This window comes from Rosa chinensis, chromosome 1 (assembly GCF_002994745.2).
Source record: "Rosa chinensis cultivar Old Blush chromosome 1, RchiOBHm-V2, whole genome shotgun sequence".
Taxonomy (NCBI): Eukaryota; Viridiplantae; Streptophyta; class Magnoliopsida; order Rosales; family Rosaceae; genus Rosa; species Rosa chinensis.
In genome coordinates this window covers 35,044,999-35,071,073 of record NC_037088.1, presented here as the reverse complement: position 1 = coordinate 35,071,073, position 26,075 = coordinate 35,044,999, and the positions used below count along the sequence as shown (strand labels likewise).

General features: G+C 42.5%; 2 long non-coding RNA genes across 6 annotated transcripts; one reads left to right on the top strand and one right to left on the bottom strand.

Moving 5' to 3' along the window:
- Window positions 1-8,792: 8,792 nt before the first annotated feature.
- LOC112187036 lies at window positions 8,793-9,644 on the bottom strand. The gene is made up of 3 exons (XR_005804477.1): window positions 9,367-9,644; window positions 9,192-9,239; window positions 8,793-9,014 (listed from the first exon to the last, which is right to left on the bottom strand). It is a non-coding gene; the product is annotated as an uncharacterized LOC112187036 (long non-coding RNA).
- A 1,220-nt stretch (window positions 9,645-10,864) lies between these two features.
- On the top strand, window positions 10,865-14,270 carry LOC112196837. Of its 5 annotated transcripts, none has more exons than XR_002935424.2 (7): window positions 10,865-12,021; window positions 12,137-12,225; window positions 12,464-12,596; window positions 12,820-12,908; window positions 13,054-13,174; window positions 13,325-13,424; window positions 13,802-14,270. It is a non-coding gene; the product is annotated as an uncharacterized LOC112196837 (long non-coding RNA). The 5 variants fall into 5 exon arrangements; XR_002935409.2 differs by having other exon boundaries at window positions 13,325-13,484; XR_002935404.2 differs by lacking the exon at window positions 13,325-13,424 and adding an exon at window positions 12,684-12,718 and having other exon boundaries at window positions 10,866-12,021.
- Window positions 14,271-26,075: the final 11,805 nt, after the last annotated feature.

Sequence of the window (26,075 nt, the reverse complement as noted above, 5' to 3'; positions counted from 1 at the left end):
TTCTTCTACCCCCCTTTCTTCATCATAGGGGAGACCTAATTAAGCCGAACTATCGGTGTTCGTGCTCTCTCCAAGCTTGGAGCTTGTTGAGATCTCCAAACTTAGAGTTTGTAGAGAATTTATGGATCAACCATTTACGTCATTGTTTCGATCTAATCCAATACCTCTTGGAATTGAATTTCTTGGAAGAGATTGCGCTCAGAAATTCCTAATTTCTTGGAAGCGATTACGCCCAGAAATTTTTATTGTTTTCGTGGTAGCCTTTTTCGCTCTGAAACTAACCCTAATTTCCTGTTCTCTTTCAAGATGAGTAACCTGAACAAATTGGACTTTGCTTCATTGAGAACAACTGGCTCTGGATATCACAGGTGGGTTCGTGATGTCCGCCAGCATCTCAAGGCCGATGGAATCCTGGATACGATTCACGAGCCTAACCAGGACGTGCTAACTGTTGAGCAAGCTCAAGCTTTGGAAGCAAATAGAGCAGCCTTAGAGGCAAATAAGGCGAAAGCCATCATCCTAATGACTCGTCATATGGATGATTCACTCCAGTATGAGTGTATGAATGAAGAAGACCCCAGAAGGCTGTGAGTCTCACTCGAAGAAAGATTTGCAACGTCTGTGACTCCCTGCTTCCTGACCTAGAAGTGAGATGACATAGCCTCCGCTTCTCTGATTTCAAGTCAGTTCTTGACTATAACTCGAAAGCATTTCGCATTAAATCCTTAATGGAATTCTGTGGTAAAGAGATCACAAATGCGATGTTGATTGAGAAGACTCTCTCTACTTTCCCCGTCTCTGCATTGATGGTTGATAAGAATTATCGTATCAATGTTACTGCAGGACGGATCACAAGGTTTCATGAGCTCATTGGAGCTATGAATGTCGCTGAAAAGCATGACAACGTCCTTGTGAAGAATTATAATTCGAGATCCGTGGAAATAGAGCATATTCCAGAATCCAATTATAGTTTCGCCCCTAAGAGAGGGCGCCAAGAGCGAAACCCTAATCTTAGGGATACTTCTGGACGTTCTGGTCCATATAATCGCGCTACTTGGGAAGGTAACGGCCAAAATAGGCGAACACGGAACCGAAGAGGTCAACGTGGGAAGAGAGAGGGAGGCAATGCCTCTGGCCATGTTGGTGGCGCCACCAACACTAAGAGCCTTCTAAATAACGCTTTTAAAGCGCCTCAATCAATGGAGTTTGAGCAAAGAGATGTATGTTCTCAATGTGGAGTATCAGGTCATTGGGCACACATTTGTAGATCTCGTGAAGAAATTGTCACCGCCTACAAAGTATATTGTGAAGCATGAGAAGCTCACTATGTGGAACAAGAAGATCAAGAAGATGATCTAGAGTGAAGGGTTAAAAACTACAAATCTGGTTGGGATCAATAGATCACAAATTCTGCTCAAGCCATATATTTTTGTAGTAAATGCCAATGGTTTAGTTTTTCTTCAAAGTAGGCTCACCCAAAGTAAGTGTGATGGCTAGGAAGGTTCTGAGATTAGTGGTACTTAAGCGAGCCTTGCTCCATCGACATCTCTTTACTCACCTGGTCACATTTATTTTGGAATTGCCGAAAGAAGTTAGACGACTACCATTGTTTTTTATTAGCTAGCATTTTGGATTAGAATTTCTTTGGTCAAAGAGACAATGATGTAACTCTGTTGGCTTATGAATCAAATTTCGATTTCTTTTCATTATGACTCAATTTTGATTCTGAGCATATTACTTTGTGACTACGATGGCTGGGCCATCGGTATTAATTCAAGGACATGGAATAGCCCAAGTTCCACTTGCCAAATGGCACCTTGATTACTGTCACAGAAACTCTCTACGCTCTTAGGGAAAATCGTACTCTATGAATAGCCTACGGATTCCATGCGAAAACGCATGTAGAGAACAGAAATGAGTTCCTTTGCAATACCTCTAATGATTGCAAATAAAGGCGCATCTTAGATAAGTTTATGTGTCTCTCTAGTGGACTCTATGTCACCATTCGAGCTATTAATCCAATAAAAGTTATGAGAGAAGGTCTCTTGGATTTAGACACATATTGGCTTTGTCATGACAGGATAGATCATCTTATTCATGATATGATGATCCGTCTACAAAAAGACTTCACATGGACATCCATTATTTCGAGCGAAATGAAGCATGAATCAAAGGTTGATTCATGGACTAAGTGTGACCGTCGCCGCTGTCCACCACTAGCCTAGGGTTGGCACAGTCCCTATCCATGACACCATGGATGGCGTCCATCATGGTGATGGCGCCCTAGGTGATGCTGCAATCACCAACTTGCTTCAAATAACGTTTCAGACGCTTAGGCCCAACCAAAATCCTCATTGGTAGCTTCTAAAGCCTCTCGCTCTTTTTACAAAGCTCGTTCCTTAGGGAAATTAGGACTGAGACCGTTCTATGCAAAGGATATAAAAATACTTATTCTGTTCCTACATAGAATCCACAGGGATTCTGTGGACTGATTCAACCAACCTGCGGACGTTTAAATATCTCATGATGTTGGTTGACACGCAAACACGCTGGTCACGTATTGTGTCATTTTCCACTTGTAATGCTGCTTATGCTACACTCCTAGCACATATCATACAACAACGAGCTCTCTCCCCGAATCATCTTATTCAGTCAATTGGATTTGACTATGCTAGCTAGAGAATTTACATCGAAGACTTTCGATGGTTATTGCATTAGGGAATGATGTTGGACATCATGTCCTCATGTACACACCCAAATGGTCTCGCGAAAATGTCTACGATGGTAGTCCGGACATTGGTAATGTGCACCAATCTCCTTATATCCGCTTGGGGTGATGCAATATTGCATGCAGCTATGCTAATTCGTCTATGACCCACCGCCAGTCAATCTACCTCTGCGTTACAGCTAGTGACTAGGTACAAGTATCGTACTTACGCATCTTTGAGTTTGCCATTTATGTGCCAATTGCGCCGCCACAACACTCTATGATGGGTTCTTATAGACGAATGGGCAACTACGTTGGGTTGGCGACTCCAACAATCGTCCTCCACTTAATGCCCTTGCAAGGTGATCTCCTTACTGCTAGATTTGCGCGTTATCATTTTGATGAGACAGTCTTCCCATCGTTAGGGGGAGATAAGAACACGAATGCTCAGCAGGAACGACATGAATTATCGTGGCCTGTCCCCACTATGTCTCATCTCGATCCCTACTAAAGTGACCAAATCACATATCTGCTGCAAATATGATTGCAAGGAAGTATGTCCCTACGAGAGGACGTAGCGCCACCCTACACAGAGGTAGGCATGGTGCCAACGCCAAAGAGAGTGGCATTCTGGTGTTATAGGCCATGGCCCCAGCTAGGATGCATGGGAGGCCCGTGGGTTCGAATGATATTTTGGCACACTCCAATCCTTTGATCATCGACACTCAAAATCCGTCTCATGAGTATCTTCAGGGTTATGGTTATCGTTGGGGCACACCTCAACGTCAGAACCTATTCCTAAGAATATAGAGCTCTTTGAAAATTACACTAGTGTACATGAGACGTGGGATAGAAACTCCATCATAGTTGATGATGTAGTTGCGCATTTCATTGTGCATGAGTTTGTTGAGTCAGATGATATCGAACCACACTCTGTTGATGAATGAATGCTAACGTAGAGAAATTTGGCCTAAATGGAAAGATGAGATCCAGGTTAAGTTGGATTCTCTAACGAAGAGGAAGGTTTTCGAGCCAGTAATGCCAACACCTCCTAACATAAAACTTATTGACTAATGGGTCTTCGTTAGAAAGTGTGATGAGAGAAAGAGATAGCAATCTCGCCTTATGGCGCAAGGCTTCTCACCAAACGCCCTGGAATCGACTACGATGAGACATATTTTCTCGTAATGGATGTCACTGCACTCCACTACCTTGTCAGTTTGGTAGTTTCCGAATAACTTAACATGGAGCTTACAAATATGGTCACTACGTATCTTTATGGGGATCTAGATGCATAATATACATGAAGGTTCATGGTGAACTTCATTTACCCAAGTCAAGTGGCTTTTGACCATGGTGCGCGTTTACAATAAGGTTGAAACGCTCACTAAAGTGACTACTTGATTGGGAATGGATATGCTCGCACGTTTCCATAACAAGTTTTGGATTCTATCGCGGTTCATGTTGGACATAATCTTCATTGGAAGCCCTTAAAGAGTTAAGGGAAACCGCTGAACACTTGAAATCCAAGTTTGAGATGAAGGATTTTGGGAGAACACGATTATGTCTCGGTTTGGAACTAGAGCATCGTGTTGATAGATGCTTAGGCATTTTGACAAGGTCAAACCTTCAAGCACCCCCATGATCGTCCGTAGTCTTGATCTTGAAAAGGATCCTCTTCGTCCGAAGGATGATGGCGAAGATGTGCTAGACGCGGAAGTGCCCTACATAAGTACAATAGGCGCATTATTGTACTTAGCTAAATGCACAAGACCGGACATCTCGTTTTCAGTACTTGAGATGTACGATTGATATGGGCTTGTTCTGTCCCTACAGAGAGATGATGGATTCAGACCCATCACACACCAGGAACGCCACCAACACTGGCGTGCGTCCTCTATCCCCATCCCAAAACGACATGTGTTTTGGAAGGTTTTGCTGATATTGGGTATCTCTCTGACCCATACAAAGATCATTCCCAAACTGGTTAAGTGTTCACCATGGGTAAAGACCGTGATATGTTGGAGGTCTACAGAATAGACTCTAGTCACTATATCTTAGAACCATGCAGATTATTGCTCTTCACGAAGTAGTTCGTGAATGTTTATGGATTGGATCCATAATTACGCATGTTCGAACAATTGTGGTTTGAAGTCTATCACAGATTAGCCTACAAGCATATATAATGCTACTTGTTTTGAACAAATGAAGCAAGGCTACATCGAAAGTGACAACGCCAAGGATAATCAGCAACAACAGACTCTCCTCAAGATTAAAGTGAACTAGGTTCAATTTGAGGACAGTGTGACAGGCTTGCTCACTAAGTCATTGCCTAAATTCCACTTTCGAGAAACATGTTGGTAGCATCGTTTGCGGAAGTTATCCGAACCCCCATGACCATAGTCATCAGGGGGAGATGCAGACATCAGGGGGATATGTCTATGTATTGTCTCGAAATGTGAAGGGTGTGTTGTGTTTTTTTCCCCTTCGACCGAGGTTATTTTTGTCCCACTGGGTTTTTTTTACTCGGCAAGGTTTTTAATGAGGCAACGAGAGAAGCACTACGTTTGGGCGACACAAAGGGGAGTGTTCAAGTAAATCCAGAATATGTGTCTGGTCCAAACTCGAGATTACTTGCTCTAGTTGAAATATGGTTTATATTAGAGATATTCTCGGAGAATCTTAAGAGATATCTAATCAATGTACGATTATGTTTCCATGTACAACTCTATTTCTATGCTTGTAATCCTCTATATAAAGAGGCCTCTATTATCAATGAAAGCATGACTACATTCTCTCCCAAATTCGGCTTTCCTTCAACACATTGATTGTATACGGGTGGTTATCATGGTTAGTAATTTAAGACTTGTGGAAAACTTATAATGGTTCTTTTTTTTTTTTTGGGAGAAGAAAAAGAAATTACAGAGAGAAGCCTCTGGGCCAGCCGCAATTGGATCAGTTAAACAGAAACAGCTGACAAAAGGATTTGCTTGATCCAGATCTTGGGATCAAGGAGACCATGACCGTGATTATTAGAGCATCCGTAAAAAATTAGCTTCACGAAAGACATGGGAGAAGGATATGGCATTAAAGGCGCTTGAAAGCTTCTTGATATTTATCTCGAACTAGAGATTTGAGGCGCCAAGGTATATCACAGTTGTTATTAATGCAGCTGATAGCCAGATTGGAATATCCTTCAACTAGCAAATACTTTTAGTTGAAATGCCAGGCAACTTGAAGACCATCTTTAAGAGCAGAGCACTCCACAATAGGAAAACTTGCAAAATCAAGACATTGAGAATCCATAATGAGAGGGAAGCCATTATGATCTTGGACAAGAAAACCAGAGGAAGCTTTATCACTGGAAGAGATAGAACCATTGAAGTTGAGCTTGATGAAATCAGGACGAAGAGAGTGCTACTTTATAACTTCTGCCTAGTTCTAAGGATTTTCAGAGGAAGAGGTATTATGCTCTCTGAAAGCAGCACCAATGAAAGTAGCAACATGCACAATAGAAGAAGGAATAATTTAAGTAGACTAGAAGATAATGTTGTTTCTGACTTTCTAGATCTACAAACAAGTAAGGATGCAGTCTTCTATGATGGAATGGTCTTCAATTTGAAAGATAGAAATAAGCCACTGCCCCAAGTTAGGGAAAGAGGACAGGGGAGGGAGAGAACCTGAGATGTTCCAAACATTAGCAATCATAAGACAAGAGTGGAAAATATGATTAGAATCGTTCAGTCATGAACCACATAAAGTACAAGTAGTATCCAAGTTATTAATATAACGAGCTAATCGAGTTTTGGTTTTCAATCTATCCCTAACCAAAATTCAGGCAAATATTGACCTTTGGAGGGATATTTAAACGCCAAATTTTGTTAAGTATCTTAGTCTAAGGGTGCTGAGCAGAATTGCATTAAATCCACCAGACAGCCGACTTAATGGAAAACTTTCCCATTAGGAGTAGGCCCCCAGATAAATTCATCACCACTATTATAAAAAGGAATGTTAATACTAGCAATAGTCCTAGCAACATGAAAATCAAGCATAGTTGAAATCTTTGGGATATTCTAGTTTCCATCTTCAATGTAGTCAACCATAGACTCTATCCAAATTTTGATCTACAAGATTTAGAAGAGGGAATTAAACACCCAGTTAAAGGTCCAAAACTTAATACATATGCCATTTCCAATAATCCATCGCATACCTTTAATGATTAGATCTCTGACATCCAAGATACCTTTCCACGCTAATGAGTGATTAGATTGTTTCCTAAAAATCAAGAAAAGAATGCTTTCGTAAATATTTTCATCTAACAATCTCAACCCACTAGTTATCATTATTGATAAGGATCTTTTAACCAATCAAGCTTAGCTAGAGTAGGGTTACTATAAAAAAGGGATTGGTCTAAGTCCCAGACCCCAATAGCCTTAGGAAGGCAAACCTTATCCCAAGTAACAAGGGGGCACTTAGAACTCTTTCTAGAAAAGAAGTTCCTCATATCCTTTTCAATGGTTTGAGAGATTTTAGGAGGGCACTTGAAACAAGATAAGATATGATTTGGAATTGCAGAGACATTAGATTTTAAAAGAGTAAGTTTACCAGTTCTAGAAAGAGTAGAGTTTTTCCAGCCACTCTTTCATTAGAAGTTCCTTTGCATTTAAGGGATCCTTCCAAAACATAATGTTATGAATATTACTTAAGTACCTTCCAATGGTCGATATATGTTGAATTCCTAAAATAGAAGAGATAATTAATTTCACGGAGGCAGAAACCTTTGTAAATAGAAGGCTTATCTAGATTAATTTGTTGACCAAAAGTAGAAGCAAACTTGTATAAAATCTTAGATATATTCCTAGCTGCAGTAGGAAAAGCCCTGCTAAAAAACAAAGGGAAAAGCCCTGATAAAAAACAACAAAAAAAAGACAATTAGCAGCAAATAATAAATCAGAAACCTTAATCCCTGTACAAGAAGTGAGCAGGCCTATAGGATTTTTCAAATTCAAGGTACCTTTATTCAGATTTCGTATCAGTGGTTCCATACGGAGGATAAAAATATAGGGAGCGATGGGGTCTCCCTGACGAAAATTTCTAGATGGTCGAAAATGTCCTTTTGGTTACTATTAACTAAAGTGGAAAACGAAAATGAGTTGATACATTCGATAAGTAGTCATAAGTTTTATTACTAAATCTCACTTATAAGCCATAGCACCATTGTTGGCTTTCATCTTATTGAAATTGGAAGAAGAGGTCATGAGTAATTAGAATATTATTAATAATGGACCTTCGAGGAGCAAAAGCACCATGGTTTTTACAAATACATTTTTTCAAAAGAGGTTTTAATCTAAAAATAAAATTTTTTGAGATAATTTTATACACTATACTACAGAGACTAATAGGTCTGAAACGATGAACATACTCAGGAATTTCAATTTTTGGAATTAGGGCAATATTGGTGTGATTTATTAAATTAAGAGAAGAACCTTTATAAAAAAAATCAGTAATTAGGGAAAGGATGCTCCCTTTGATTATATCCAAATTCTTTTGATAAAATAGAGCATTTAATCCATCTGGTCTCAGGGCTTTCTAATAGCTTTTCGAAGTTCCTCAATTGAAACTGACTTGAGAAGCATGATATTGTCCAAATCCGATATGACACTACTACAGAAATTGAATCAGACAACACCTTTAAGACGACGGTATGCAATTGTCCGTCGTGTGATTGAATTTAGAAATTAGTTCAGAATACGTTTAAGATAAAAACTGTTGTGTGACGCTAAAAAAAATTAAACGCCATCACTACTAGAAAAACTCCCTATCACACACGGATGAAAGTCAATGTGCACTCATAGTATTCCACACGAAAATCCGTGTGAAAATGTCAATACACACGGTACAACGACGGATTAATAATCCGTACGTATTACTGGCGTTGCTAATACTATTTTCATACGGATTAACAAATCCGTATGAATGCATTTGGTGGGTCCCACCAGTAGTGGACCTGCTGTTCTCCTATCCCATTCACTAATTATTATTTTGTATATATCAAAATAAATGAATTAAGATTATTCAAATTAGATTTTTTGTTTTTAAATTCCTCCTTTTAATTTAAATTATAGTCATAATTGTTCTTCATGTTTTTTTTTTAAAATAAAATAATTGTTCTTCATGATTATTCTGCAGATCTTGAAGGAACTTCAACAGATGGCCACCATTTTCCACTCTTACTCCCCGTCCTCTTCCAAAACCCACCTCCAACAGAGGTTGATTAGAATAATATATCACAGCTTCAAAGATAGATCTGAGAAAGATAGATCCCAACTACGAATATCAATCATTGAATCCATTCAAAGATAGATCTGAGAAAGAGATGGTCACAAAATCACAAGCTCTGATTTAACAATATTGGGGAAAATTTAACAACCAAGAAGGAAATCCGAAATTTCATATAAAATTCAAATGAATAAGCACGAATTACCTGAATCGTCGATTTCTCAACCTGGGTTTCAGACCACAAATGGGTATTCTGCAATTACAAAAACACAAACTCCAAATATTATAACTTTTTATCAAAATCGCTAGTTACGAACATTTGGTATCTTAATCAAATAACCATGGTTCTAAAAAGATCGAGTCTTAGCCCGGTACCTGACCTGAATCGTTCTGCTGCATGTGTAGCACCAGTAGGAGGCGTCCATGGAAGCCGTCTGAGATGAGCTAATCCCTAATTTCACAAAGGGGGCCAAATTTGGCGAAGAGGCAAAAGAGCAAAAGGCTCTTGCTTTATGGAGGAATTGAACCGGTAAACTTAAATTAGAGGTCAGAAATCAAGAATGAATTGAAATTAGTGGGTTGAGCTTTGAGAGATTTTGAACTGCAGTGAGAGAGAGAGAGAGAAACGAGAGAGAGAGAGAGAGAGAGAGACACGAAAGAGAAAATGAAGAATAGAAGCAAAATGATGATTTAGAATTGATTGTTAATTAATTATCAATGAATTGGTTATTAATAATCAATACTGTTCTTTTATTAGCTCAATATTAATCAATGAAATAAAATAGATTGCTAATAAATAATTAATAAATTATGATATTATATATATACATAATTATCTTTAAAAAAAAAAATATATATATATATATAATTATATATTATAGAAATAAAATTGAAAAAAAAAAACGTCTAGTCCCCGCCTAGGCGGGACTCTAGGCGCTAGGTCCCGAACCACCACCTAGTGTTTTTTAGAGCCCTGCAAATAACAATTATCAAGAACAAAAGAAGAGAAATTAGAAGAGATGTGGATCTAACAGAAAGAACTTCAAAGAGAGAGATCTATGAGAGAGAGAGATTCTCTAATATGGCCGAAGATATTGTCTTTCGTATATGATGTAATTTGATGGAACTTGGATTTGTAAAAAGCTTTACAAAAAAATTCACACGGATATTCGTGTGAAACCAGATATTTATAAGAAATAATGTGTCAAATATGAGTACCATTTTATGTAATAATTTTTTTATTTATTTTGAAATGAAATTCACATGGATTTTGGTGTATCAATTTTAGTTCACACGGTAATCCGTGTGAATTTCTGACACATATATAGGATTTTCGGAAATTAAATTAAATTTTCACATGAATATCTGTGTATCAGCATAACTCATATTGAAATCCGTATGAGATTTACACAGAAATCCGTGTGAATTTTTGCGGCCCCACTTTTAGAACATAATTCACACAGATGACTGTGTGAATATACTTTTCACACAGATATCTGTATGTATTGCAATATTTTTCACACAGATTTACGTCCGTGTGAATATCCGTGTGCATGTCATCTATGTGCATTGGAGGATTTTTCTAGTAGTGCATGTTTCCCACCATGTTAGTGGTGCCAAACCCCATATGAAACCCCAAATTCTCCCTGACTTGTATTGAACATACGACGAGAAATAATAAAACTGTGGTCTGATTAGTAAGTTTAACAGAAAGGAAGGAAATTTTCCACCACTGTTTTTCTCCAACTCCCTAGATAGGGAAGTCAAATTGATAGGAGACAAACCCCAAATTCAAATGGTTGCATTCATATTTCATACCACAATTTTATAAAATTCTGTTGTGTGAGTACTTATCTAAATTGATCGGGCTTGTCCCAAGTGGTAGGGGCAGGCTTGAAACCCTTACAATAGAGCAAGAAAATAACAAGACAGGACCTAAAACCAAAACCCTCTCTCGACAGCGCCTCACTCTCTCTCTCGACACATACCCAAAACCAGAATCCTCACTCTCGATAGCACGTCACTCTCTCGACAAAACCTAAAGCCAAAACCTCACTCTCCCAAACCCTCGCTCTTCACTCGCACTTCACTCGCCCATTACATTACTGAATTCGAAACCCCCAATTTTCTAGGGTTTCAATTTTCAATCTCAAGAGGAAAATGTTGAAGCGGAAGGCATCATGGAAGAGGATGTTCTCCCTCACCATCTCCTTAAGGCCATCACCGACCGTAATCCAAGCGGTCGTCATCCTCTCCGTCGATCTGAGAGCATGCCCGACAATCGCTACTACGGCAGCAACGAGTACATCAACTAGAAGTTGGGGTTTTTATACGAATTTCTTTTTGGGATTTGGATTTTACGGGCCTAGGGTTCTTTTTTCATACCTTTAACTCGTCTATATATTCTGTGCTTTCTTTGTGATTCTTCGTTGCCATTCTCTTCTGGGTTGTTCAAGTTCCTCAATTTCCTCATCTGGGTATCTTTCAATTTTTTCTGTTCTTCAATCTTCTGGGCTGGTGAGTTTTCTCTCTGCTTTCTTGATTTTGCCATGTTTCCTCATCTGGGTCTCTGTTGTTTTCTCAATTTCAAGTTTTTTGGGATTCAAAGTTGGGGGCTTTTTTCCCAATTGCTTGTTTTAGTGAACAAAAGTCGGTTAATTCTTCCATTGTTAGGTCTTTCTTCTGTTTTGGGTTCTAGATCTTGCTACTACTGCATGCTGCTAGGTTTCTGCAGAGATTTTGGTTCTGGGAGTTGGTCATTCTCAGTAGATTTGGTTTGTGCTTCCTTGAATGTTAGCTACTAGGTGGATTAGAGTTGGAATTTTTTATCAGGAAGCTGTTGGAAATTGAGGCCTGTCTCAATGCTGTAAACTAGGGGATGTGATGGTTTTGGGGCTCTTGTGATGGTTGATGATTTTTGTTCTATTCTTTGTAATGTTCTTAATTTAGTTTGTCATCTCATTTCACACCTCTATATGCAGGTTTATTTGGAGGTTCCAAATGGCAAAGAATTGGCAGTGGCACTTCAATCAAAGGTAATTGTAGTGAGGCTCATTAAGACTAAGGGTGGAGAGTTTTCTCTCAGAACTGCTAAGCCCTTTTTGTTATTGTTCAGGGCAAGCCTGTAATTATATATTGTTACATCTGCAGGGAATTCCTTACGTGATATATTAGAAAGATGCATTTTCTACTTATGCTGCTTCCCACTTTCGACATGCTTTACTTTCAGTGGTACAAAGGTACTTATCTTCCATTCTTTTGGTAATATGCATAGACATTTTCAGAAATTTTAGTTTGAACGAATATGTATGTAAATGTTTAAACACTAAATGCCAATAGGAAGCTCCTTGAATTAGCTTGACATGGACTTGTTATTCACTTATGCTTCAAACTGAACCGTGACTTCATTATGCTACTATATTCTATACTAGTACTTAAGAGGCTTGACTTTCAGTTGATCTTATTTCTGGATTGCAGTTCATCAACTCATACATGGGATGCTTTCCAACTTGCACATGCTTCTTTTAGGCTCTACTGTGTACAAAACAACCATGCTGTTCGTGCTAACTATGTCAAATGTATTTTTAAGAAATCTAAAGATGCTTACAAGGTAAAATTAATGCATGACATGCACTCAATTCATTGCTTTCTTGTCTGTAACTATGTGATTAAGTGACCATGTGATCTTTAACTCCAGGTGAGTCATTTGAAGAAATATTCAAAAACCAAAGAGTAGGTATACCACTGAGGTGGCAGGATAGTGAGCAGATTGCTGCATTTCATTTCCCCAGTTTTAGTTGATGTTTTTTATTTTGTTCTTTGCTGCATTTCAGATCATAAAGCCATAAATTTGGAATGCTACTTTAGAAGAAATGAGGATAGTGACCTCATGATCCAGAACTGCTGCTGTGACTACTTATAAGTAGGTTCACAATTATAGCTCCTTTATGATTTAGTATACCATTTGAATTGGGAATGAGATATGTTAAAGTTAAACACCTTTTAAAGAAGGTGGAACTTGTCTTGAAATAGGTCATGTTGTAAATAGTATTTTCCTTTCCTTTCAGGTAACTACCCATAACATTTTAGCAATGATCTGATGTGGACAAAATACCATCATATTTCTTATCAACAACGGAGGCTATATAAACAATCGAAATAGAGCTTCATGATGGCCATTTTCAGCAGGTTTAGTTCACATCCTCCACATTGTATTAATCATAGATGAGCGAATCGTATGGGTTAACAGATGGGAACAATTTCTATACATTGTCTTAATGGACCAATTTCGCCAATGTTAAATGTTAACAAAAAGTAATATTTGTTTGATAGTTGCAGCTTTTAACATCAACTGGAAACTTCTGCATCTATTCAATTGTTGTTGGAATGGTTATCGAAATATCAGTTGGAACTCAGAGGATGAGGGATTACTGCTAATGTAAACCTACTCATCATCCTAATTGGATATCACTTATGCATATAAATATATAACTTCACAGTAAGTGTACATATTTTCGTTTAGTCGATTAAATCACAGGAAGTTGTATTTCGAGTGACTTGTGTGGCCTTTATCTTAGCGAAATGCAGAAAGACCAATATATTTTACAGAATTCACAAGTATGATGTTGTCAAACTTTCTCAACCTAAGTTCTGAGTCCTGATTGTCTGTCTTTGAATTTACTTGATGCATATGGATAGGTAGTTCCCATGTATTCAAATTCATAGCTTTCTGAACCTACTTACTATTTGTAGTTGGGGGACTAATTGATAATATTACTTCACTGTTGAGAACTTATATGAATGAATTAATTGCAGGACGCATCAGCTGCTATTAGAGGAGGTCGTATCCCTTCACCTGAAAGCAAGCCATCTTTCGAAGAGGTTAAGGAGGTCCTAGGTTTCAGAACCAAAAAAATCAGTCCTCAAGATCCCATTGTTGAAGTCATAACACCTGAAGTGTACAATAACTATGGTGCAAATGGTTTCAAGGATTCATTTTCCGGGATGCAGCTAGAACTCCATAAAGAGAGCAAAAAGCTCCTAAAAGGCCTGTTCATATTAGTGCTTGGAAGCTTGTAAGGTGACTCCAATGAGGCCATGAGAGCAGCAAAGCTTGCAAAGCTAGAATCCTTAAGTAAATTTCTGGATGTATTTTGCTAGGGGAGTATTATTAGATGTACTCTTTTGTGGATACAAGATTAGCATTGTCAAATCCATTTTGGTACATTTCTGTGGATTATAACAATATGATATATATTATTAATGAGTAACTGTCGTTTGGTAATTCTTGATATCAGTTTCCAGCATATATAATAAAATGAATCATTCTATTAGGCTTTCATGCTCTGTCATATATGCACTATTTACAATAGCCACAAAATAAAAACTGTCATCTGAATTCAAAACAGATCACGGATGCTAAGAAAAAACAGTTGTGTGGATAACAGTCACACAACGGTTATAAACAAAAACAACTTTTGAATCGCAATCATACAACGGATTCTTAAGTTGCCCGTTGCTTGAATAACGTTCACACAACAGTTAATGCTATCGAGAGCCTGTCGACATGGATGTTGAGTTCTTCACACGACAGTTCCCTAAATGCGCCTTCATCAGACATCACCAAGATAGACCACAGTCACCCTCCATATCAAACGATAGTTTTTAGCCGTTGTCTGATTCAATTTCTGTAGTAGTGTGACTGGTTCAATAATGTTTATAAAATCCATATCAGTAGCTCAAATTTGATGACCAAAAGCATGAAATCTTTTTTAAAACTTTGCAAAAAGACATCACCAATATTAAATTGATCAGTAGCCCAAAGATCATTCTTAATTCTAGTAATTCTATTCATTTTTATCCCCTAAAGCAAGCCAATTAGCTTTAGGGGATAAAAAAAAGAAAAGAATATAGCAACAAAATTTTCAAGGGGTTAACATCAAGAGTGATTCTGTAAGTTCTCAGCTATTTAGGAAAATCTGTATGATTTAGCCAAATAGCTTCTAATTTGAAAATCGAGTGAACAACCTTCAAGGCCAAAGTAGTTAAAACAATAGGACTATGGTCAGAACCTACCAATGGAAGATTCTTAAGAGTTGAATTGGGGAATAGTCTTAACCAGTCAGGGTTGGCAATATCCCTATCTAATCTTTCAAAAATAATAGTATGGTCTCTATGCTTATTGGACCAAGTGAAAAGAAGGCCTTCTGCGAGAAGGCTAGAAACATCGATTTTGTTCAGAAAGTTGACAAAATTATGCATATAAATAAAGGAGGGATTATTTCCTCCAATTTTTTCCTTTGAGTTAATCACATTGTTAAAATCTCCAATAAGTAGCCAAGGTACTGATAGGAGCATAAAATGTGACAATTATAATGTGCAATTCTTTACATTTTTCTTAACTGTTTCCTTTAAAAAGTCAGTTGTAACTTTGTTATCTTTTTAGGCATTTCGTGAAGCAATTCAAGAGAAATAGAAGCTTAAAATGGAGCAAAGAAGCCATGGACCATGAAGTACAGATGCAAATAACTAATTTTGATAATTCATTTTGGCTGGAAATTACAAGGGAAGTCCATGGAAAACGTGTGCAAAATAGTTGTTGCAAAGTAGGAAACTACAGTTTCAGAATTAGCTTTTCGGGAATAGTTTTGGAGACCGTTTCTTGTGTCCTTCCAACTGGACCTTTACAAAAAGGGCTAGCATTCCTTAAATAAATGAGGTTTTTATTCAATATGATCGAGCCAAATGACTGTTCATAATCATCGACGAGGCAACAAAAAATCAAGCTTAAAATAGGCTTCCTGAGAAGGCAGAAACGGTAAGCTTTTCACGAAGCTTTTAGAAGATATTTTCCGGAGACTTACTTGGAGTTTTTCCATAAGGTTATTGATCATTCTTGAAGAGATGATGTCATAGATCATGGAGAAGATGAGAACCATCCAGAAGCATCGCAATATCAAATCAATCCTTGTCCAAGAATGAAGCTTCAGAGATAGAAAATGAATTCTAGGTTATTGATGTTGAAATTAATTAGCAATGAGAGTCCTAGAAGATTTCCACAAGATTATAGGAAGATTAAAAATTGTGCGCCAATCAAAGGAAACCTAAAGCAATGAGGGAAGGTTTGCAAAGCAGAGTTGAAGAAGGAAAATTGGGCTGTGCATATTCCATATATATAGGAGCCTCTGCAGCACAATGAAAACAACCACGCCCTCCACCTTCTCTTCTATCTCTTTCTTATTGATCCGCCACCATTTTTTCTTCTTTTTCTCTATTTGTTTTATTTTGGTTTTCAAAACTATGTGTAACTCTCTTTTTGTTAGGGGCGAGGTTTGAAGTCTCAATTATGTAGAATATATGTTTTGTTTAATCTAGTTTCTTGAACTTTGGTGTGAGATTGGTTGTTTATTTCTGTTTGATGGAAAACTTTTATGTGTTTATGTTCTTTGGGTCGACACTTAGGATATATGCATGTAATTGGAGGTAGGACTTAGAAAATAATTCATCTAACGTTTTGTTTTCTAATCCACAAGTATGCAAGGTTTTGGACAAAAGCTGATGTCTTAAATAACTAGACCAGCTTGCTCTAGGATGCAACTCTATAACTGTTTCTGGTGGCTTTCTCCGGGTACCTCACACAGAATGCTATACCGTCTGGGGCACCGATCAACTCCTGCATCCTGTATCAAGAACACAACGTCAGAGGGATAAACCGTACCGGACGGTTTATACCTCTCCGATGTCTGAGTGAGAAGCTAATAGATGTAGAGATCAATTTGTGTATATAGGAGTTATTACCCGTGAAAGGTGGTTGTGCTAATGTCTTTATACTCAAGCGTGGGAAGGGAGTCTCCCCTATCCTCGATGTGGGACACAGGTTGTTCTTCTGATGCCATATCAGCTCTCTTGTTGCGTAAATAGATGGGCTGTGGTGGCCTTGCCCCGGGCCCTAGGTGCCCAGGGTGGCATCCCATGTGAGGCCCGCCATGGTGGGTCGTGAACCCGGCCCATGGCGTAGTACCTGGGAGTACCGAGGGGGCTCAAAGGCTAGTGCTAAACCTAGTTGAGACTCCCCAGTATGTACAAGTCCCCCAAGTTCCCGTTCAAGATGTTTCTTGGGTGGGGACTTATTATTTTTTTTTTTTGTCTCAAGGTTTGGCACTAGTGTGCCTATAGGTACTCCCCCAAGTTCCCTCAGAAGAGAAATCTTGAGCGGGCTATGCTGTAGGTAAGCCACCTCGCTGGGACAATGAGGTTGAGTCCCTAGTACTGGATGGGGTGGAGAATTTGAGCCTCCGGTACCCAATGGGGTAAAAATATGGCTTGGCTCCAATACCCGATGGGGTAGGAAATTTGAGCCTCCGGTACCCAATGGGGTAAAGAGAGAGGCTTGGTTATGATACCCGATGGGGTAGAAAATTGTGAGCCTCCGGTACCCAGTGGGGTAAAGAGAGAGGCTTGGTTATGATACCCGATGGGGTAGAAAATTGTGAGCCTTCGGTACCCAGTGGGTTAAAGAGAGAGGCTTGGTTATGATACCCGATGGGGTAGAAAATTTTGAGCCTCCGGTACCCAGTGGGGTAAAGAGAGAGGCTTAAATTCTGATACCCGATGGGGTAGAAAATTTTGAGCCTCCGGTACCCAGTGGGGTAAAGAGAGAGGCTTAAATTCTGATACCCGATGGGGTAGAAAATTTTGAGCCTCCGGTACCCAATGGGGTAAAGAGAGAGGCTTGGTTATGATACCCGATGGGGTAGAAAATTGTGAGCCTCCGGTACCCAGTGGGGTAAAGAGAGAGGCTTGGTTATGATACCCGATGGGGTAGAAAATTTTGAGCCTCCGGTACCCAGTGGGGTAAAGAGAGAGGCTTGGTTATGATACCCGATGGGGTAGAAAATTTTGAGCCTCTGGTACCCAGTGGGGTAAAGAGAGAGGCTTAAATTCTGATACCCGATGGGGTAGAAAATTTTGAGCCTCCGGTACCCAATGGGGTAAAGAGAGAGGCTTGGTTATGATACCGGATGGGGTAGAAAATTGTGAGCCTCCGGTACCCAGTGGGGTGAAGAGAGAGGCTTGGTTATGATACCTGATGGGGTAGAAAATTGTGAGCCTCCGGTACCCTAGGGGGGGGGGGCGGGCGAAGAGTGCATAGCTTGCTACTCCATTCACTTATGATACCCGATGGGGTAGAAAATTGTGAGCCTCCGGTACCCAGTGGGGTAAAGAGAGAGGCTTAAATTCTGATACCCGATGGGGTAGAAAATTGTGAGCCTCCGGTACCCAGTGGGGTAAAGAGAGAGGCTTAAATTCTGATACCCGATGGGGTAGAAAATTTTGAGCCTCCGGTACCCAATGGGGTAAAGAGAGAGGCTTGGTTCTGATACCCGATGGGGTAGAAAATTTTGAGCCTCCAGTACCCAATGGGGTAAAGAGAGAGGCTTGGTTCCGATACCCGATGGGGTAGGCGGTGCATGTCGGCCACGTGGGGCAGACTGGATTGTGAAATAAATGCCCGTCCCTTCGCCTGCAAGGCCTCGAGAAATGGGGGAATGCGTGGGACACGTGTAGCGATCCTATGGTTGAGGGCTTTTCGGTTTCAACGGCCCTGATGTATTGGAGATTGAATTTAAGAGGGAAACCGACTGTTTTCCCTCACTTTCGTGAAAAAGAAGCTCAGAAGACTTGGAAGATTTGCAGCGAAGAGAAAGGGAGAGCCAAGGGAGAAGTGTGAATGCCTGTGGAGTGACAGATCGATCGTCTGCCGAAGAAGAGGTTAGATCTCTCGCTCTGCTTGTACGATTTAATTGTCAGGTTCATTGTTTCAGTTTTCTGCTATGGCAGTTTCTGTTTGTGTTTTTGTTCCTCCTGTTTGCATAGACAGAAACGAACAATACCAGTGTCGTTGTCTTTTTGTTTTAGATTTTCGGGTTTGTTTCACTTTCTGGGTTTTTCATTGAATTTCTGGGTTTCTATGGGTTTTGGCTTGAATTTCCGGGTTTTTATGGGTTTTGGCTTGAATTTCTAGGTTTTTATGGGTTTTAGCTTGAATTTCTGGGTTTTGGCTAGGCTAACCCTTGTGCTTCTGGTTCCAGATAGCGAGATTTGAGGTCCCCGGTACCGTAGTTAGGATGGAATCAGAAGCCAGGGGTGGGGATACGGGATCGTCGTACCAGTCCTCTGCCAGGCAGGCTGAAGTGGACATCGACCGGTACTTAGGCTGAGTAGATCAATTAGCGGAGAACACGGGATCCTCGACTGGGGTGTTCTCGGAGAGTTGTGAGGAGTCCGATGAGGGTGAGAGCGAGGGGGGATCTGCGGAGGCCCCTGTAGCCACAGTGGCCATTCCGGAGGGCATACCGAAGCCGAGGTATACACTTGCGGATGGGACTGTATGCGACGAGCCCGGAAGAAGTATGACGATGAAGGAGATCATCGACATGCGACTGAAGTGGGGGATACCGGACGCGGTTGAGCTTAGGCCTCTCAGGGATGGAGAGATGGCCGCGAATCCTGCCCCGGGGTGGGTGGCGCTGCACGAGAATCAGTTTCACCAAGGGTTATCTCTACCGCTGCCCCGGTGCCTACAGTATCTGCTGAGGATGCTGAACCTGTCACCGGGGCAACTGACCCCGAATGCCGTTCGTCAAATATACAGTATGATGGCCATGTGGGACTTGTGCCAACAAGGGTGGCCGTCCATAAACGAGTTCCGCGAGGTACATCGGGTACTGTACTCAAGGAAGCAGTCGTGTGCGGGTACGGTTACCTTTGCTGCTAGGGATTACGAGCCACTAGTTATCGACATGCCTACCTCGATGAGCAAAAGGTGGAGGAACAAAGTGTTCCTAGCTGGGGGGGCGGTGGCAGATTAAAAATAAGAAGTGGTAGCTGACCGGTACCTTCCAAGCTATCGGGGACCAGTCCTATACTCTATCCAAAGTAGAAAGGAAGAGGATAGCCCGGGTATATGCCGTTTGGTCAGAGAAAGAGAGGAGTTCTTATAGATTCATCCGGCACTCAATACTTTATAGGCTAGGGCTAGGGTGGCTCCCCGGTAAGGGATTTAAAACATTACACAAATATGTAGTAATTTTTTTTTTTTTTTTTTGTCACTCGTCCTTTTTACTTTCGTCTAACCTTTGAACTGTTGTAGTGAAAGCGCCGAAGAGGAAACCCCGGAAAGGCAAGGAGGAGGACAAAATGGACGATGCCCAATTGATGGAAATGCTGATGGGCCAGGGGGAAGACGCCCTTCACATCGACGTCGACCTAGGGTCGAAAGGTATGAGTCGGTCAATTGAAGAAACCCTTCTGGAGATCGCCGACGAGGGATATGGTGAGCCTGACCCCGACGCTCCCGTGACCCTCGTCGCGCAGCCCTCAATGGCCGATGTTATCACGATAGATGACACCGGGATGGGAAAAGTACCGGCCCCATTGCCTATTTCCTTTCGTTCCACTGGGAGCGATGAGGCATTACTCCCTGGTGAGAAGAAGAGATCCCACAGGCATCGGCATCGGGCTGATAAGGAGGTGACGTACACTGGCCGGGATGTACAAGGTACTGGTGCGAAGAGGCAGAAGAAAGATCACCCGGGACCAGAGTCGTCGCCTTCTCTTGGCCTGTTATCTCCCGCCGTTCCGGTAATCCCCAAGAAGCCCATCAAGCAGCTGCTGAGTGAGTACGGGGTTGCCGATGAAAAGTTCGTGCGGTCCATGCTTGGGGATCTGAAGGATATTGACCTCGAACGGGTTCGGGCCAAGGATAATACTCCCCAGGAGAATCGCCGTCTTGCCCGGGAATCAATGATGCGGGTACGTCTTGTTTTATTTTCTCCGGTTTGTTTTTTTTTGTTATACACGCACTAATCGGTGTATCTGCAGGCACTCTTCAATGTGTATGCATTAACGCCAGCGAGGAAGATACTCATCTGAAGGAGGAGGTTAGCAATCTCTCCTGGAAGGTGAAGTATCTTCATGGCGAGAAGGCCAAGCTGGAGAAGGAGCGGGACTCAATGAGGACTGAGATGGCCGCCGCTAAGCAGCGGATCGCGGAGCTTGAGGGTGAAGTCGCTGAGGCGCGGGAAGAGGTAAAAAACGCCCTGGACTCCGAGAAAAAGGCTGCAGAGTCTGCCGTCTCATGGAAGGAGAAGGCAGACCACCTGGAGGATCGCCTTCCTGCGGAGAGGCACGAGGCCGTGGAGGAGTACAAGTCCTCGGAAGAGCTCATCTCTATGCTAGCTACTGCCCAGGATAAGGCTATCATCATGAAGTTCAATGAGTGGGTGGCGGCCGGATATTTAGATGAAGCCAAATTCAAGCGGGGTCTCCTGGAGAGGAAGAAGAAAGATCGGGAGGCAGCGGCCAAGTCTGGTGCCGGTGGGTCCCAGAGTACCGGTGGAGATCGGTTGTAAAAAATTTTTTTATTTTTTTATTTTACTTTGAACAATTGTCTTATTTTGTCTGGTAGTCCAGGCCTTTTGTGAATGGAAACATCCAGACTTTGAATGGGAATTGGAAAGGAATTAAAATTTCTAGGATTTTCGTTACCGTAAGCATTTGTTTGCATCACTTATTACCGGAATAGAGTAACTGACAATAGCTATGTCCAGGAATGTCCGGGGTAGGTAAAAAAAATGCTAGAAATGGTCTGAATAATTCATTTTCCTATTCAAATACCACACGGTGGTTAAATACAGAATGAGTACCCGATGGGTAGCTTGTCATAGCTGTATGTTCAAAAAACAAAAGCTAGGACAAGATGCTCCCGGAGCTACTTGTAGTAATACCGCAGGCGCTGGGTATTCCATGGATGCCTGGAAACGACCCCGTTCATGTCCCGGATGAAAAAGGTTGCGGGACCTACCTCTTCAATGATCTTGTAAGGGCCTGTCCAGGATGGATCCAGTCCCCGGGGCTCTGGGTAGACTTGCTTCATGACCCAGTCCCCCAATTTTAATGTCCGGGACTGTACCTTGGCATCGTAGTAACGAGCTATCCTCCGCTTGTTTGCCAAGTTATGCATGTGTGCCACATCTCTTCGTTCCTCGAGTAAATCAGCATCGAGGTGTAGGCCCTGTGAGTTGGTACCCGCATCGAAGTATTCGATCCGGGGACTCTGGATTTGTGTTTCAATAGGGAGTACTGCTTCTGATCCAAAAGCCATGCAGAAAGGGGTCTCTCCGGTAGCCTCCGTTGCCGTGGTCCTGATAGCCCATAACACCTCCGGGAGTTTAGCAGCCCAAAGACCCTTGGCTTCGTCAAGCTTCTTTTTCAGTATTTTCTTGATTATCTTGTTGACAGCTTCGACCTGACCGTTGGTCTGGGGGTGAGCCGGGGATGCATAGAGGATCCTAGTGCCTAGGTTCTGTGTGTAAGCCCTCAACTCATCATTGTCAAACTGGGTACCATTGTCCGTGACTATGGTATCCGGGACTCCAAACCTGCAGTAAATGTTCTTCCATAGGAAGCTTTTGACCTTTTCCGTGGTGATGGCGACGAGAGGTTCTGCCTCAACCCACTTTGTTTGGTAGTCCACGGCAACAATGGCGTATTTGAACTGTCCCACTGCTGTGGGAAGTTTACCAATCAGGTCCAAACCCCACTGACAGAACGGCTATGGTGCCAGGAGGATGGAAAGGGCGATGGGCGGTGCCCTTGGGATATTTGCATACATTTGGCATTTGTGGCAAGAACTGGATATTGTTTGGGCCAGGGCCGACATGGTTGGCCAGAAATATCCTGCCCTTAGGGTCTTGTGCGCAAGAGATCGGGCTCCGGCATGGTTACCACATACACCCGCGTGAATGTCCTTCATTATTTTGTGACCTTCCTCCGGCGTTACACACTTCAGGTTGGGAAAGCAATGCCCCCTTCTGTACAGTTTGCCATTGATGATCGTGTATCGAGCTGACCTTAGCTATAGTCTTCTGGCCTCGACCTTATCATCCGGTGTTAGGCCGTCGACCATGTATCTCAAAATTGGATCCATCCATGAAGCTGTGTGATCCACGGCAAATATTTCTGACATCGTCTTAGAAGTGCTAGGTCCTGCGAGTATTTCGACCTTGGTGGCCCCACAGGTAGGGTTTGGAGAAGTTGATGTGAGCTTTGCAAGGGCGTCTGCCTTGTCGTTTTCTGCCCTCGGTATTTGAGTAAAAATGTAGGAGGTAAACCTCTGAACTAATGCCCGGGCCAAGGCCTGGTAGGAGGACATGTGGGGCTCCTTTGCCTCGAAGTTACTGCTGACCTGGTTTACGACTAACTGAGAATCACTGAAGATACTAAGGTGCTGCACCTCTAGCTCTCGGGCGATCTGCAGACCCGCTATAAGTGCCTCGTACTCTGCGGCATTGTTGGATGCCTTGAAGGAAAACTTGAGGGCGTACTCGTAGACTTGCTCGTCCGGGCTAATTAGCAGGATGCCGGCTCCGCTGGTTTTCCTGTTGGATGCTCCATCAACGTATAATCGCCAAGTGCTTGGCGGAGGTGGATCTGCGGCTAGTGGTTCCGATGATTCCCGGTTTGGGTTATGGGAGGGGATCGATTCTGAAATAAAATCTGCCGTTGCCTGGCCTTTGATGGCTGTCCGGGGCTGGTACTTGATAACAAACTCCCCCAGCTCGATGGCCCATTTAATTAACCTGCCCGATACCTCTGGTTTTTGTAAAACCTGCCTCAATGGGTGATTAGTGAAAACGGTGATCGAGTGTGCCTGGAAGTAATGTCTGAGCTTCCGGGCTGATACCAGGAGAGCCAGTGCCACTCTTTCAATGTCCGGGTACCTGGATTCTGCCCCAGTGTAACCTTTTCCAGCGTAGTACACTGGGTATTCACAATCGGAGTCCTTCCTAATCAGGACTGAGCTCACAGCCATTGACGATGCCGCTAGATATACGTAAAGCATCTCTCCGGGAACAGGTTTGTAGAGTAGAGGTACCTCTGACAAGTATGACTTCAAGCCAAGGAAAGCAGCCTCGTGCTCCGCTGTCCAGGCTATCATTTCGACGTGCTGGGTTTTTAGCAATTTGAAGAAAGGAGTACACTTGTCCGTCAGCCTGGAGATGAATCTTGACAGGGCGGCCACCTTGCCTACTAGAGATTGGACCTCGTTCCTGTAGGTTGGGGACACCATGTCTAATATAGCCTGCACCTTCTCTGGATTGGCCTCAATTCCCCTGTGGCTAATGATGTACCCGAGAAACTTTCCTACCTCGACCCCGAAGATGCACTTCTGTGGGTTAAGCCGCATCCCATTGCGCAATATGATGGCGAAGACGATTGACAAGTTGGCTACATGATCCTCCGGAGTTAGACTCTTCACCAGCATGTCGTCCACGTAGACCTCCATGATAGTACCGATAACCTCCGCAAACATGGAGTTGACAAGTCGCTGATAAGTGGCACCTGCATTCTTTAACCTGAAAGGCATGACCTGGTAGCAATAGAGACCTTTGTCCGTGGTAAAAGCAGTGTGCTCCTCGTCTGCCGGGTTCATTTGAATTTGGTTGTACCCACTGAACGTATCCATGAAACTGAGTAACCGGTACCCAGCAGTGGAGTCGATTAATTGATCAATTCACGGGAGCGGGAAGCTATCCTTAAGGCATGCCCGATTGAGGCTTGTGTAGTCCACACACATGCGCCATGATCCCGGGGATTTTTTTGGTACCATTACCACGTTGGCTAACCACCGGGGGTATGTTACTTCCCTGATAAAGTTGATGGTGATCAGCTTCTTTACCTCAACCTGGATAGCCCGATACTTCTCGTGTGTGAAGGCCCTTCGTTTTTGTCTTACCGGTGTTGAATAAGGAACAATACTAAGATTGTGCGTGGCTATCTCTGGCGGTATACCGGGCATGTCCGCATAGGACCAGGCGAATGCAGATGTGTTAGATCGAAGAAACGAGATCAATCCTTCCCTGACAACCGGAGACAGCCTTGTACCAATCCTAACAGTCCTGTCCGGGAACTGCTCTGATAGGACCACTTCTTCAATGTCTTCTACGGCACCGGGCCGTTCTTCGCCGGAGTCGGTATCTGCTCTGGGATTCTCGTACCTGTCCAACAGAGGGTTAGTAGCTACGTGCAACATTTCAGACTTTCCCTTACCGCGTGATACAGTTAGAGAATAGCACTTCCTCGCGACTGCCTGATCACCCCGGATCGTAGCAGTGCCGGCCGGGGTTGGTACTTTCATTATCAACATGTGACCTGCTATGAAGGTTTTCAGACGCCAGAGTGCCGGCCGGCCCAGGATAGCATTGTAGGACGAGACGCAGTCCACGACAATGAACTCTGTTTTGATGGTTGAACAGTTCAGACTTTCGCCTATCGTGATCGATAGGTAATCTGATCCGAGTGGTTGGACGATATCTCCTGAAAAACTAATTAGGGGCTCGTTATCCTGTGACAGCTTGGACCTTCCTCTGTTCAAAGCTTTGTATGCATCGCGAAATAATACGCTAACTGAGGCCCCAGTGTCCACGAGCACCCGGGACATTATATAATGGTCCATTTGGAGCGTGATTAGGAAGTGATCATCATGGGGCATCCTTAGGTCGGCCTCCTCCTCCTGCAGGAATGTCACCGATGTCCATCCGGTGCCACCGTCTTGCTGCGGAGCCTTGTGGAAGTTGAAAACTTCCGGACGGCCGAAACTAGAATTTCGTTTCCTCCCCTGGGGGGCAACTCTTTCGGGCCCCCACCGTGGATCGTGAAGATCTGGCCGTACACGTCTACAGCTCCTATCTCCTTAGCAGGTAGGTATCGTTGAAGCTTGCCCCTCTGGATGAGGGACTCGATTGTATTTTTTAAAGCAACGCAGAGATTGGTATTGTGTCCGGCATCTTCATGATAAGTGCAGAACTTTCCGGTATCCTGCTGGGTAAGTTTACTCTTCGGGAATTTCCTTGGGGGTGGTCCCGGTATCTCATCTTTGTTTTCGTTCCAAATAGTCTCGTATGAAGCGTTGAGGATTGTGAACACCTTATACCGGGGTGGTGGTGGTGTCCGTGGGGCCTGCTGTGACTTCGGCTCCCGGTGAGGGTGGGTGGTCCCGTAACTGTTTGACCTGGATGAGGACTCT